Here is a 12,372-nt window from a genome sequence, read left to right as displayed (position 1 = left end):
GACGAATGTCGGGCACTCTGCTCACTTTCTCCTTGTTATTCAGTCTGGGACCCCAGGCCACGGGATGGTGCTGCCCACAGCTAGGGTGGGTCTTACCACCTCGATTATCCCAGCCTAGAACTTCTTCACAGGCGTGCCCAGATGTTTGTCTCCAAGGTGGTTCCAGGTCTGTCCGAAGGAGGCAGCCCTCCAGCAGGGATGCCGGGGTCAACGATGGGGTTCCTTAGCCCCTGTCACCCTCAAGCCAGGCTCATTTGCACTACAGATTCTCTCCAGTCCTGGGATGGCTCTGGGTTCCTGGGTCTGGCTTCCAAGTAGCACCCCAGATCTGACGTGGATGGTGTGGCTTTTTTTTTTTTTTAACCTTCATTAGTTAGATGCTCATCCCAACACTGAAGGAGTTAGGAGGAGCTGGGAGCAGTCTGGAGTGAGGAACTGGTTTTCTAAGAGGGGTCCAGAGCTTCCCTACACCAGGACCTGTGGGGGCAGAACACTAATCAAGGGACCCCACTTCACCCTTCACTCTTCCTTCTAGAACTTTCTGCCCCCCCACTCCGCTCTTAACCACTTTTCCTTGTTCTTTGTTTAGCGCTCCAAGCTTGTGGCTTCTCCAGGGGACTCACCCCCTGCCAGGACTTGAGGCCTCTTGATGTGCTAGTCAGATGCTGGAGCTGGGGCAACTTCTGGCCACCTTAGACCACACGCTAGTCCTCATGCCTTAGACCACACGCTAGTCCTCATGGCTTGGGGTGGGGTTTCATGCCAGAGTTTGAAAATTCAGATTATCTCATTGGCTGAGCCCATATTCTCAAGATTCCTGATGGTGGGGGCCGAGGTGCTGTGACCTGTGGATGGTGGGCAGGTTCCAAAGCTGCCTAGGCAGCTTCTGGCATGTTGAGAGGACTAGCCAGGACCTCTGCGCCCATGAAATTGGCCCTAAGGTCCAGATGTAACCCCTCAAAGACAGCTGAGGTTTACCCAAGACTGGGCACAGCCCAGCACATAGGGGATACCACGTGTCTGAAGGACATGTCAGAGGCATCCAAAACGATTACATTTATTTGTTTATTTGTTTATGTAGTATGTGGGGCACATATGGAGGTTAGGGGGATAACTTTTTTTTTTTTTTTCATGACAGAATTTCTTTGTGTAGCCTTGGTTGTCCTGAAAACTTGCTCTGTAGACCAAGTTGGCCTTGAACTCACAGAGATCTGCCTGCCTCTACTTCCTGAGTGCTGGGATTAAAGGCAGACGCCACTGCTGCCTGGTGTAGGGAACAACTTTGGAGAGTTGGTTCTCTCTTTTCACCACATGGGGCCCGGGGATCAAACTCAAGTCTTCAGACTTGCAGCAAGTGCTTCCCTTTGCCCGCTGAGCTGATCTGATGGCCCTGTATTCTTTTGAATGTGTATTCTTTGGTGTGAGTGTGTATGTGTATGCACGTATGGTTTATGTGCGTATGTTTGGGGGTGTGCCAATACACACCAGTGTGGAGGCCAGGGAGGGTGCAGAGTGTCCTCTGTCATGCTCAGCCTTATTCCTTCAGACAGTTCCTATCGCTGAACTAGACCTAGGCTGCCAGCCAGTCAGCCCAAATGATCCCACTGCTCTTGTCTCTGACATCATTAGGTGCTGCCAGGCCCAGTTTTTGTGTGGTGCTTGGATCTGAACTCAGGTCTTCACGCTTTTGAAACAAATGCTCTCACTGAGTCAGTCACCTCTCCAGCCCTGGTGGGGATGTGTTTTTGGGAGAAGAGGTTGAAGGCAGGTGTGGTGGCTCAGGCCTGCAATGCTAGTGCTTGGGAGGCAGTAGCAGGTGGATTTCTGTGAGCTAGAGTTCGAGGCCAGCCCTGTAGCCTGGTCTACATAATGGGACCCTGTCTCAAAAAATAAGAATAAGAAGGAAAAGGAAAAAGACACTTGCACATGGATGTTTGTTACAGTATTCACAATAGCTGAGTTATGGGGCCAACCTACTTGTCCATCAACAGAGAAAGATGGACATTTCTTATGTCCATCACATAAGAAAATTTGGTTTATACAGACAACGAAAGTGGGGACCTGAGTAAGAATGACCCCACGGGCTCGTATGGGTGCTTGGTCCCCAGTGGACCTGTTTGGGAAGGATTAGTAGGTGTGGCCTTGTTGGAGGAGGTGTGTCACTTTAAGCTTTCAAAAGTCCACATCACTCTTAGTTAGTTCTCTCTCTGCTTCATCCTTGTGGATCACATGTAAGTTCTCAGCTACTGCTCCAACACATACCTACTGCCTGTTGCCATGCTCCCTGCCCCAATGGTCATGGGCTCACCCTCTGAGACTGTAAGCCCCCATGAAATGCCTTCTTCTGTAAGTTGCCTTGGTCATAGTGTCTTATCACAGAAAAACAAAAACAAAAACAAAAAAACCACTAAGACAGTGGATGTTTTTCAGACATAAAGACTACAGTTATCTAGCAGAGGCAGAGGCAGAAGCAGGGGGTTCTGTGAGTTCAAGACTAGCCTGTTCTACATAGGGAGCTCCAGGACAACCGGAACTACAGAACTACAGAGAGACCCTGTCTTGACAAACTAACAAAAGAAAAGAAAAGGAAAGGAAAGAAAAGGAAAGGAAAGAGCACAGTTGCGTTGTTTGCTGTAAAAAGGACTCAAGTGCAGAGGGAGCATGTCAAGTGAATGAAGTCTCAGTTTCAGAAAGATGAGCTTCATATGTTTTCTCTCATTTGTGGGTCCTGGACTTTACAGATACACAAACTCAGAACTGTGTCGTTGACATACAGGAAAGACCGAAACCGTCTAGGGGAGGAGAGGGGACGAGTCGGGGATGAGAGGGGAGGGTAGTAGGGTGTGGGGAGGAGATATGTCAAAGTAACACATACATGCATGAAAATGGCCTTAAGTAACCTTGTGGGGTAATTAAACAAATACAATATCTAATAAATAATAAACAGATAAATAATTCAAAATAAAGAGAGCAGAGGTGAGCCGAGTCTTGGGACAATGCAGGAGGAGATGGGCGGGAAAGGGTGGTGGGGTGAACTGGGTGAGGCTCAGAAGCAGAGAGGGTGTGGAACAGCAGGGGGCTGAAGATGGCACTTCCTGGCTGGAGGCCAGGTGTCTGTGGGGACACTGTGGTTAAGAGCTGCATCTGGGAGGGCGAGTGGGTATTTATGAGGAGCGAGTGAGCCCTGGAAGAAAATTCCAGAGGGAAGAGTCACAGTGCCCAGTACAGAGGGTGAGCGGCTGTAGAGCGTGATCCAGTGCCTGTCTCCCATAACACTCCTGGGGAGGAAGTCACCACACGGAGTGTCAGTGAGGAGTTGGGGTGTTACCACCTCAGCTGGAGGTCCTTTTATCCCCACCTGAAGGAAAGAGAGGTGATGTGACTGAGGTTTCGTGTCGGAAAGATTGTGTGCATGAGTGGAAGCGTAGCCGAAGCGGCAGAGTGCTTGCCTAGCGTGCAGGAATCCCTGGGTTCTACATCAGAGCCTCATAAACCAGGAGTGGTGGTGCCTATTGTCCAGCACTCAGGAGCAGAGAGGAGGAGAGGGAGGAGGAGGAAGAGGGGGAGGAGGAGGAGGGGGAGGAGGAGGGGGAGGAGGGGGAGGGGGGGAGGAGGAGGGGGAGGAGGAAGAGGAGGAGGAGGAGGAGGAGGAGGAGGAGGAGGAGGAGGCTATTTTGGCTTATGGTTTTAGATGTTCCAACCTGTGATTGGTAGCTCTGTTGCTTTGGTCCCCAAAGGTACAGCATGGACGGAATGTGTGGCAGAGTGTAACCTTCTACCTCATGGTTATAAGGTGAAAGACAGAAAGAGGAAGAGACGAGGGTCCCACAGTCTCTTAGAAGGGCCCATCCCCAATGACCTGGAGACCTCTTGTTAGGCTCTACCCCTTAAAGCTTCATTACCTTCCTACAATGCCAAGTCGGGGACCAAGTCATTAAGACATGGTCTTTGCAGGAGTGGAGGAATTCTAAATCGAAACAGCACCTTGGAGAATGCACTTTTCCTTCGAGCATGCATGAAATGTTCAGGAAAGTTGTCCCCAAGCTGTACTTCCAGGAAGGTCCTGCAGTGTTTGGAAGAAGACACAATTTGTGTTTGTTGGTCACCGTGCGATGAAGCCATAGTCCACTGATGCCCATATGTCTGGAAACAAAATAACATCACAGTCAGTTAGACCTGGATTAAGGAGAAAGTTTCTAGGGAAAATGATACAACGCTTAGACCAGAACACCCCACAGACATGCTGTATGTTCACACTGGGAGACTCAGCCAAGAAGCCCTCACAGGAAAACACAGAGCTATACGCACATGAACCAAGAGCCATGGGGTGGAGCTCCATTGATACACACTTGCCTAGCAGATATGAAGCCCCTGGGTTCAGTCTCCAGAGACACATAATTCCAGCACTTGGAAATGGAGGCAGGAGAATTATGAGACTGAATCTAGCCTGGGCTGCATAGTGAGACCTTGTTTCAAAAAAAGTGGACAAAGCAATCAACCAAAAGTTTGAAATGATAACCACAGGCCTTTTATTTAAAAAAAAAAAGCTAGGCTCAGATAGTCTTCTAAAAATTGTATTTATTTATTTTACATGTGTGTGGGGGAGGGTGGGGGCATTTGAATACCGTGGGATATATGTGGAGGTCAGAGGACAACTTGCTGGAGCTGGTTCTCTCCTACATGTGAGTCCTGGGGATCAGACTTAGGTCCTCAGGCTGGTGGCAGACCCTATTTCCTGCTGAGCCCTCTCCCCGGCCCTAGGCTCACATGGTCTGAACAGGCACATCCTGTTAAACCTTCAAAGAATACATGATTGCTGTTCCAAATTTTGTTCCAGAATTAGACAGATCAGGAAAGATGCCAGTTAATTTAAAAGTTAGCTAGTACAACTAACTTGTACCTCATAAGCATTGACCTAGTTAATTTAAACTAGTTAGTTAGTATAATATAGATTTGAGACCTGGTAAGGAAAAAGACATTGTGTGTGTGTGTGTGTGTGTGTGTGTGTGTGTGTGTGTGTGTGTGTGTGTTCAATATTTGTGAGTACAGTGTGTGCACACATATGGAGGCCAGAGGTTGATGTCAGGTATCTGCCTCAGTAGCTCTCCATGTTATTTTTTTTTTTTTTTTTTTTTTTTTTTTTTTTTTTTTTGTTTGTTTTTCGAGACAGGGTTTCTCTGTGCAGCTTTGCGTCTTTCCTGGAACTCACTTTGGAGACCAGGCTGGCCTCGAACTCACAGAGATCCGCCTGCCTCTGCCTCCCGAGTGCTGGGATTAAAGGCGTGCACCACCACCGCCCGGCTCCATGTTATTTTTGAGGCAGGGTCTCTCACCAACCCTAGAGCTCACCAATTCATCTAGACTGGCTTGCCAGCGAGCCCCAGGATTCTTCCGTGTCTGCCTCTAGGATTGCAGGTGCTGCCGTGCCTGGCTTTTTAAGGAGGTTCTGGGGGATTGAACTCAGGCACCCAGGCTTGCTTAGCAGCTACTTAACCACCTCAGCCATCGCCCCAGCCCTGACATATTTTCAGTGAACACGTAATTTGAGAGTTTCGAAGCAGCACAGCTTTAGAAAAGCCATCAATGACATTCTTGACATCAATGAATGAAAAAGCCGAGTCACTCCAGATTCAATAGCACTTGAGGGATTCTAATGGAAATCCTGTGAGAAAACCAAGAAGAGAAGGGAATTCCTTAGTCATTCTTCTCACTTCATTATGATCGTATGTGGGCATGATCTGTGGGCATGATCTGTGGGCATGATCTGTGGGCATGATCTGTGGGCATGATCTGTGGGCATGATCTGTGGGCATGATCTGTGGGCATGATCTGTGGGCGGGCGTGGGGTGGGGTGGGGCACGTGCCCCAGTGTGTGTGTGCAGCCAGAGGGCAGCCTGTGGAGTTGGTTCTCTCCTGCCACTTTCACATGGGCTCTGGGAATCAAACTCAGGTCGTCAGGCTGGCTGGGCAAGGGCCTTTACAGTGGAATCGTTCCATCTTAGAAGGAATACATACCAAAAACACTTCAGAGAATCATAATTAACGAAGACATCTTTGGGTCGTTTATACCAAGATTTAGAACCAAGTAGCTATACTTTTATGACCACAGCACTGTGTGTTTTTCTTTTTAAATTTTAAATTCCATTTTATTATTTATTTGTGAGTGTGTATGTGACTGTGTGAGTGTGTGTGTGAGTGTGTGTGTGTGTGAGTGCGTGTGTGAGTGTGTGTGAGTGTGTGTGTGTGTGTGTGTGTGTGAGTGTGTGTGTCCCGAGCGTGCAGGCAGAGGACAACTTGCATTAGTGAGCTCTCTCTTTCCACCCCTTTAGGTACAGAGATGGAACTCGGGTCACAGGACTGGAAGTAAGCGCCTTTACCTACCAGCTGCTGCTGCTGTTGTTTTTGTTAAGATACAAGCTAGAATCATTTGAAAAGAGGAAGGCTCAACTGAGAGACTGGCCTGTAGGCAAGCCTGTGGAGCATTTTCCTGATTGAAGATCGGTGTGGGAGGGCCCACAAGGCTCTCCCCTCCCCACTGTGGGCAGGGCCACCCTGGGCCAGTGGTCCTGGGGTGTATAAAAAAGCAGCCTGAGCAAGCTAGGAGAGCAAGTCAGTGAGCAGCACTCCTCTGTGGCTTCTGCTTCAGCTCCTGCCTCCAGGTTCCTGCCTTTGAGCTCCTGTCCTGCCTTCTTTCAGGGATGGAGTGTCATCTGACTGTTGTGAGCTGAAATAAACTCTTTCTTCCCCAAGTTGCTTCCAGTCATGGTGTTTATCGTAGCATTAGAAACTGTGACTGAGACATCCGCCAAGCGCCAACCTTTTTTTTAACATGTCATGGTTGGGTTTGGCCAAAGCCTTTTCAAGGAAAAAGCACAAGAGCCATGGGAATGGAAGAAGTAGGACTGCCATTCGAGGGCCACATGATCAGCTGCGTGGGAAGCCCAAGCTGGTGAACAGGAAGGCTATAGAATACTGAGAGAACTCAGAGAGGCCACAGATGGACTTGCACGCCAATGGCATTGCTTTAGACCCAAGCTGGCAATGGTTAGATGGTAATTAGTTTTGGTTTCATGGGCTACATGAAGATTCTTGAGCATATTTATTTTCTCCATCTTCCTCCTCCCCTCCCCTCCCCTCCCCTCCCCTCCCCTCCCCTCCCCTCCCCTCCCCTCCCCTTCATTTCCTTCCTCCATTTAAAATAACTCTTTATTAAAACTATAAAAACATTTCTTAGCTCACGGGTTGTAGAAAGGACAGCCTGGAGCGGGGAACTCTGTTCTGTAACACACACTGGTAGAAAATAAGTTGCCGCTTACAATAGCATAGAGCCTATAAATGATCAGGATTACCTGACACAACCTACCTGAACAAGACCATCTTGGAGAACAAAACAAAACAAAACAACACAACACAACAAAACAAAAAACAAAACAAAACAAAACAAACCTCTTTGCCAAAGGGGGATTTATAAGAATTGAAAAGGAGACAAAACAAAACAAAAACAACATTCAACTCACATAGGTGGGATGAGCTAACACCATAAAGGTGTTCAACCTCCATGGCTGTCTCTACACTAAAAGCAATCCTAAAAAAAGTTCAGATAGACGTCTTGAAGAGTCCAACAACCCTGTTCTAAAGCTGTGGGTAGCAAGTTAGGAAAGAAGAAGAAATTTGGTGTGTTTTGTTCTTGAGTGATACTATATCCTCTTTCTCATTGAGTAGATATGTCGGGTGTTAGCTGAGCACATGGCTATCCAGCTTGCCGTCAGAATTTGTAGCTTATTCTCCATCTGAGAGCTATGAAATATGGCCTAAGACCAAATTCCAGCCAATAGAACATGAACAGAAAGACCTGTGGGCGACATAGAGGACATCTCTCACCTTCTAGAACATTCAGCTGATCTCACTCTGGGTGATGAGGATCGTGTCCAGGGGACTCTAGAAGAGCACGAAAATTCCCAGACCTTGGAAGTTTGGGTGACCGTATGGGCAGAGTTGTCCTTCCCTGGACAACCACCACTTAGAGGTTCACACCAGGAGAAATACCCATTTCCTCTTCATCTCCCCCCTCTCTCCCCCGCCCCTCTGTCTTTCTTTCTTTCTTTTTGAGATAGGGTCTGTGCAGCGCAGGCTAGCCTCCAGCTCACATTTGGCTGAGGATGGCTCTGAACATCTGATTCTCCTGTCTCGACCTCCTGAATGCTGGGATTGCAGGTGCCCACCACCACGTCTCGTTTCTGTGGTTCTGCGGGTGGAACCCAGGCCTTTGGGCATGCTAGGCAAGCTCTCTACCAACTGAGATTTTAAGTCTGAGAGGAGATGCTTTAGCTTCACTGCCTGCTTTCGGGAAAGCCCAGAGCCTGATGTTCGCAGCTCAGGCACTCAGGAGGCTGAGGTCGGAGGATGCTGCAAGTTCAAGGTCAGTCTGGGCTGCATAGTGAGTTCCAGGGAGGTTTGGGCTACAGAGTGAAACCCCGTCTTAAAACAGCAAACCAGGGCTGGAGGTGCAACTAGGTTAGTAAAATACTTGCCTTGTGAGCATGAAGACCCAAGTTCAATCCCTAGAGCCCATGCTAAAACATAAAAATCCTGGGACCGGGGAGATAGCTTGGTGGTTTAAGTGTGGGCTGTGCAAGCATGAAGACCTGCGTTCTCCCTGTTCCCCACACTGGGGCAAGGGAAGAGGTGGATCATGGCCTGACCAGTCATCCATCCAATCACTGAGCAACAGGTTCAGCGAGAGAGACCTTGTCAAAAGAAAAAGAAAAAGGTAGAGGAGCTGGAGAGCTGGCTCAGTAGTTGCGGACACCTGCTGCTTTTGCAGAGGACCCAAATTTGGTTCCTACCAAGCACCCTCATGGTAATTCTCAACTTTCTATAACTCCAGTTCTAGGGGATCTGATGCCCTCTTCTGGCTTCATGTGCACACAGGAACACACACAAGCACACACACACACACACACACACACACACACACACACACACACACACTCATACACACACATACACACACACACTCATACACACACATACACACACACACACTCATACACACACATACACACACACACATTAAAAAAAATAAAAACAAAATTTTAATAATAAGCACTTGAGGCCGATCCTGATTTTCACGTGCACAGGCACACATGCGCACCCACACCCATGAACCTGTGTACTCACACACAAAAGCAAGTGAAACCGAAACAAACAAGAACAACAATAAACAAAGAGAAAGAAACCAACAGAAGAGACCGATGGTGATGGCCATGAGTAGATAAATCTCAGACAATGAATCCCCAGTGACTAAGACACATGTGCAGAGATGCCCCAGCTCATGACCATGAATGAAATGTAAATCTGAAGCGAGTTCCCACTCTGCGCCCATCAGAATGGCAAATCAGGAGGGTGGGTGATGGATACCAGGTGTTGACAGGTGCGTGGGGAGATGAGGCCTTTGTGCACCAATGAGTGTGGGAGTGGGAACAGGTGCTACCAGTCTGGAAAACAGTCTTTATTTTGATTGCGTTTGCATAGACTCTGGGGCCAGGAATCCCATTCCTGGGTAAAGAGCCCAGAAAAATTCTTTAAGTGGGGGCATGAAAGAGGACATTAAAGGTGACTGAGAATGATGGCCGACAGTGACGAGAGAGGAATGAGGGTCTCCTTGGAAGTGAGAGCAGATTTGAAGCAATGGATGAGGTGTACATGTAGCCCACGGAAGGTGTTAGCATAGGGAAAAAGAAATGGACTATATCATGCTGGTGATTCTTAACTAAAAATTCATCTATCATCATCATTGTGTGTGTTGTGTGTGTGTGTGTGTGTGTGTGTGTGTGTGTGTGTGTGTGTGTGTGTGTTGTATGCGTGTGGAGCCAGGGGACAACTGTTTAAAAGGGAATCACTTTTGTTACATTTTGTTTGTGGTAGGCTCTTTAATTGTAGTTTATCAACTTTGTGTGTGTGTGTGTGTGTGTGTGTGTGTGTGTGTGTGTGTGTGTGTTGTATATGTACGGAGGTGTGTGTGTCACAGTGTGCTCATAGGGGTCAGAGGACAACTTGTCATCATCACCACCACCACATCTTCTATTTTGTGCATGCACAGGCTTCTTGGGTTTAGGAAGTGTGGGTGCATAGGAATGTGCATATATTTGGAGGCCAGAAGAAATGTTGGATGGTTTTCTCTAGCACTTTCCACACGGTGTTTTTTTTTTTTTTTTTTTGAGACAAGCTTTTTCACTAGTCTAGGACTGGCCAGGTAGACTAGGATGGCTGAGAAGCCCAAGGGACCCGCCTGGCTCTTCCTCCCCAGCACTGAGATGACTAGCATGTACCACCACATCTGGCGTCTTCCACGTGGGTTTGGAGACAGAATTCAGTTCCTCATGCTTGGACAGCAAGCGTCTCACTGACTGAGCCGTCTCCCTAAACCTCTATTGTTTGAGACAGAGTCTCCCCAGTGAATCTGGAGCTCGAGGATTCAGCCAGGTTGTTTAGCTAGCAAGTCCTGGTAACCCTCATGTCCCCACTCTCCCCAGCACAGGCACATACTGCCGTGGCCAGCTAACTTACATCGGTGCTGGGGATCTGAACTCAGGTCCTCATGCTTCTGTGGCAAGCACTTTCCTCAGCCGGCCATCTCCCCAGTCCCCAGGGAATAAAACCCAGGAAATGCTGCACCTGCCCCACAGCTCCCCACCCTCTCCTTTCCATCTCCCCAGAAACACCCACCACAGAGAGCTTCACTCCTTTGCACACGGTTGTATTTTCCCTCACAGAGAAGTATTCACAAACAAAATGCCATGCTGTTTCGCATCGTTTAAGATTTTGTATAAACACTCTCAGGTTGCCCTACCTCCTGGTCACTTGCTTTTGGGTCCACACTGTTTGGCCAGCACCCTGTTGACACAGGCACCTCTCCCTTGCTGCTGATATCTGTGCCGTAGCAAGACTCCATGGCTGTCATTCACGCCAGTTTCTCATTGATGGAGAACATTGTTGTTTCTAGTTTTTTGCTTTGTCGACAACGGTTCAGTAAACATTCTTGTGTGCGCGTGTGTGTGTTGGCACCCATATGCAAGGGATTCTGTTGGAGAAGGTTCCAGTCATCTGTGGTACATAACAAATTATCCCCAAACATCATGGTTTGAGGACCGGGGAGATCGCTCAGTCGGTAGGGTGCTGGCTTGCAGATAGGGGATCAAAGTTGAATCTTAGCACCCACGTAATACAGTCAGGTGTGGTGGCGTTCACCTGTGATCCCAGCACCAGGAAAGTGGCAACAGGAGGGTCCCTGGGACTCGCTGGCCAGCTGGTCTTGATGAATTGGTGAGCTCCAGGTTCAGTGAGAGAGCCTGTCTTAAAAATTAAGGTGGAGTCAGGCATGGTGGTACACGTCTTTAATCCCAGCACTCTGGAGGCAGATGCAGGTGGGTCTCTGTGAGTTGAAGGCCAGCCTGGTCTACAGAGTGAGTTTATGGCCGGTCAAGGTTGTATAGTGAGACCTTGTCTCAAAAACCAAAATAAATAAATAATAAAAAATAAGGTGGAGCGTGACATCAACCTCTGACTTCCACACATACATGTACCAGCACACACACACACACACACACACACACACACACACACACACACACACTCACACATTGTGGTTTGAAACAAACTCTGTTTCATTATGTTTCACAGTGTCAGGAATTTGGGGAGGGCTGAGCTGGGAGAAGCTTTGTTGGGATGAGCCATCAAGGACCACCTGTAAGGGAGGTCTCCAAGACTGACAGCCAGCCAAGGCCCTTTCTGCTCCAGTGTTCTTTGTGTATATACATGTGTGTGCAAACAGAGGTCGGAGGCTGAGGGAGGGTGCCTTCTGACGTCACTCCCATCTTGTCTTCTGGGACAAGGTCTCTCAGCGAGTCTGGAGTTCGTCATCTCAGCTGCTCCCGGCTGGTGGTCCTGCCTCTCTGATTCATGTGCGTTACTCCCCCACCCCCAGTGCTGGGCTCACAGCTATGTACTACTGCGCCTGGTTTGTGAGTGGATCCTGGGGGTTTGACTCAGGTCCTCCTGCATGTACAGCGAGCACTTTACCAACCGAGCCACCTTCCCTTCCCTTCGCTCCAATGTTCTGACCTTCTCCAAGGGGGTGGCTAGAGAGGGAAGTTCAGAGTTCAAGGTGGTCCTGCCCACCTCCCGGGAGAGCTTGTGGAGACTTGTGATGGACATGTATTGTTTCCACAGATCTCTCTTGGCAATACCGTACCCTGGCACTCATTTGAAATGATGAAGCTGAAATTGCAGTTTTTCACCTCTCCATAGCCAAAGGTGAGCACATGAGCCAGAGACTTGGGAGAGAACTAGATTGGAGGAGAACTAGATTGG

The 12,372-nt window shown here is 48.5% G+C and overlaps 1 long non-coding RNA gene across 2 annotated transcripts in view; it reads right to left on the bottom strand.

Annotated features, from left to right (window-relative positions):
• Positions 1–1,421: 1,421 nt before the first annotated feature.
• LOC128109584 (uncharacterized) overlaps positions 1,422–12,372 on the bottom strand; it is a 48,863-nt gene continuing 37,912 nt past the window's right edge. For both annotated transcript variants that reach the window (XR_008217837.1, XR_008217838.1), the window contains exons 2-4: positions 10,853–11,355; positions 3,985–4,143; positions 1,422–3,358 (exon numbers count right to left, since the gene is read on the bottom strand). This is a non-coding gene — a long non-coding RNA (uncharacterized LOC128109584). The remainder of the gene's footprint in view (positions 3,359–3,984; positions 4,144–10,852; positions 11,356–12,372) is intronic.

Source organism: Peromyscus californicus, unplaced genomic scaffold (assembly GCF_007827085.1).
Source record: "Peromyscus californicus insignis strain IS unplaced genomic scaffold, ASM782708v3 Scaffold_14__1_contigs__length_90479793_seg_2, whole genome shotgun sequence".
NCBI lineage: Eukaryota > Metazoa > Chordata > Mammalia > Rodentia > Cricetidae > Peromyscus > Peromyscus californicus.
The sequence above is the reverse complement of the archived record's forward strand: the minus strand, read 5'-3'. Positions and strand labels throughout refer to the sequence as shown.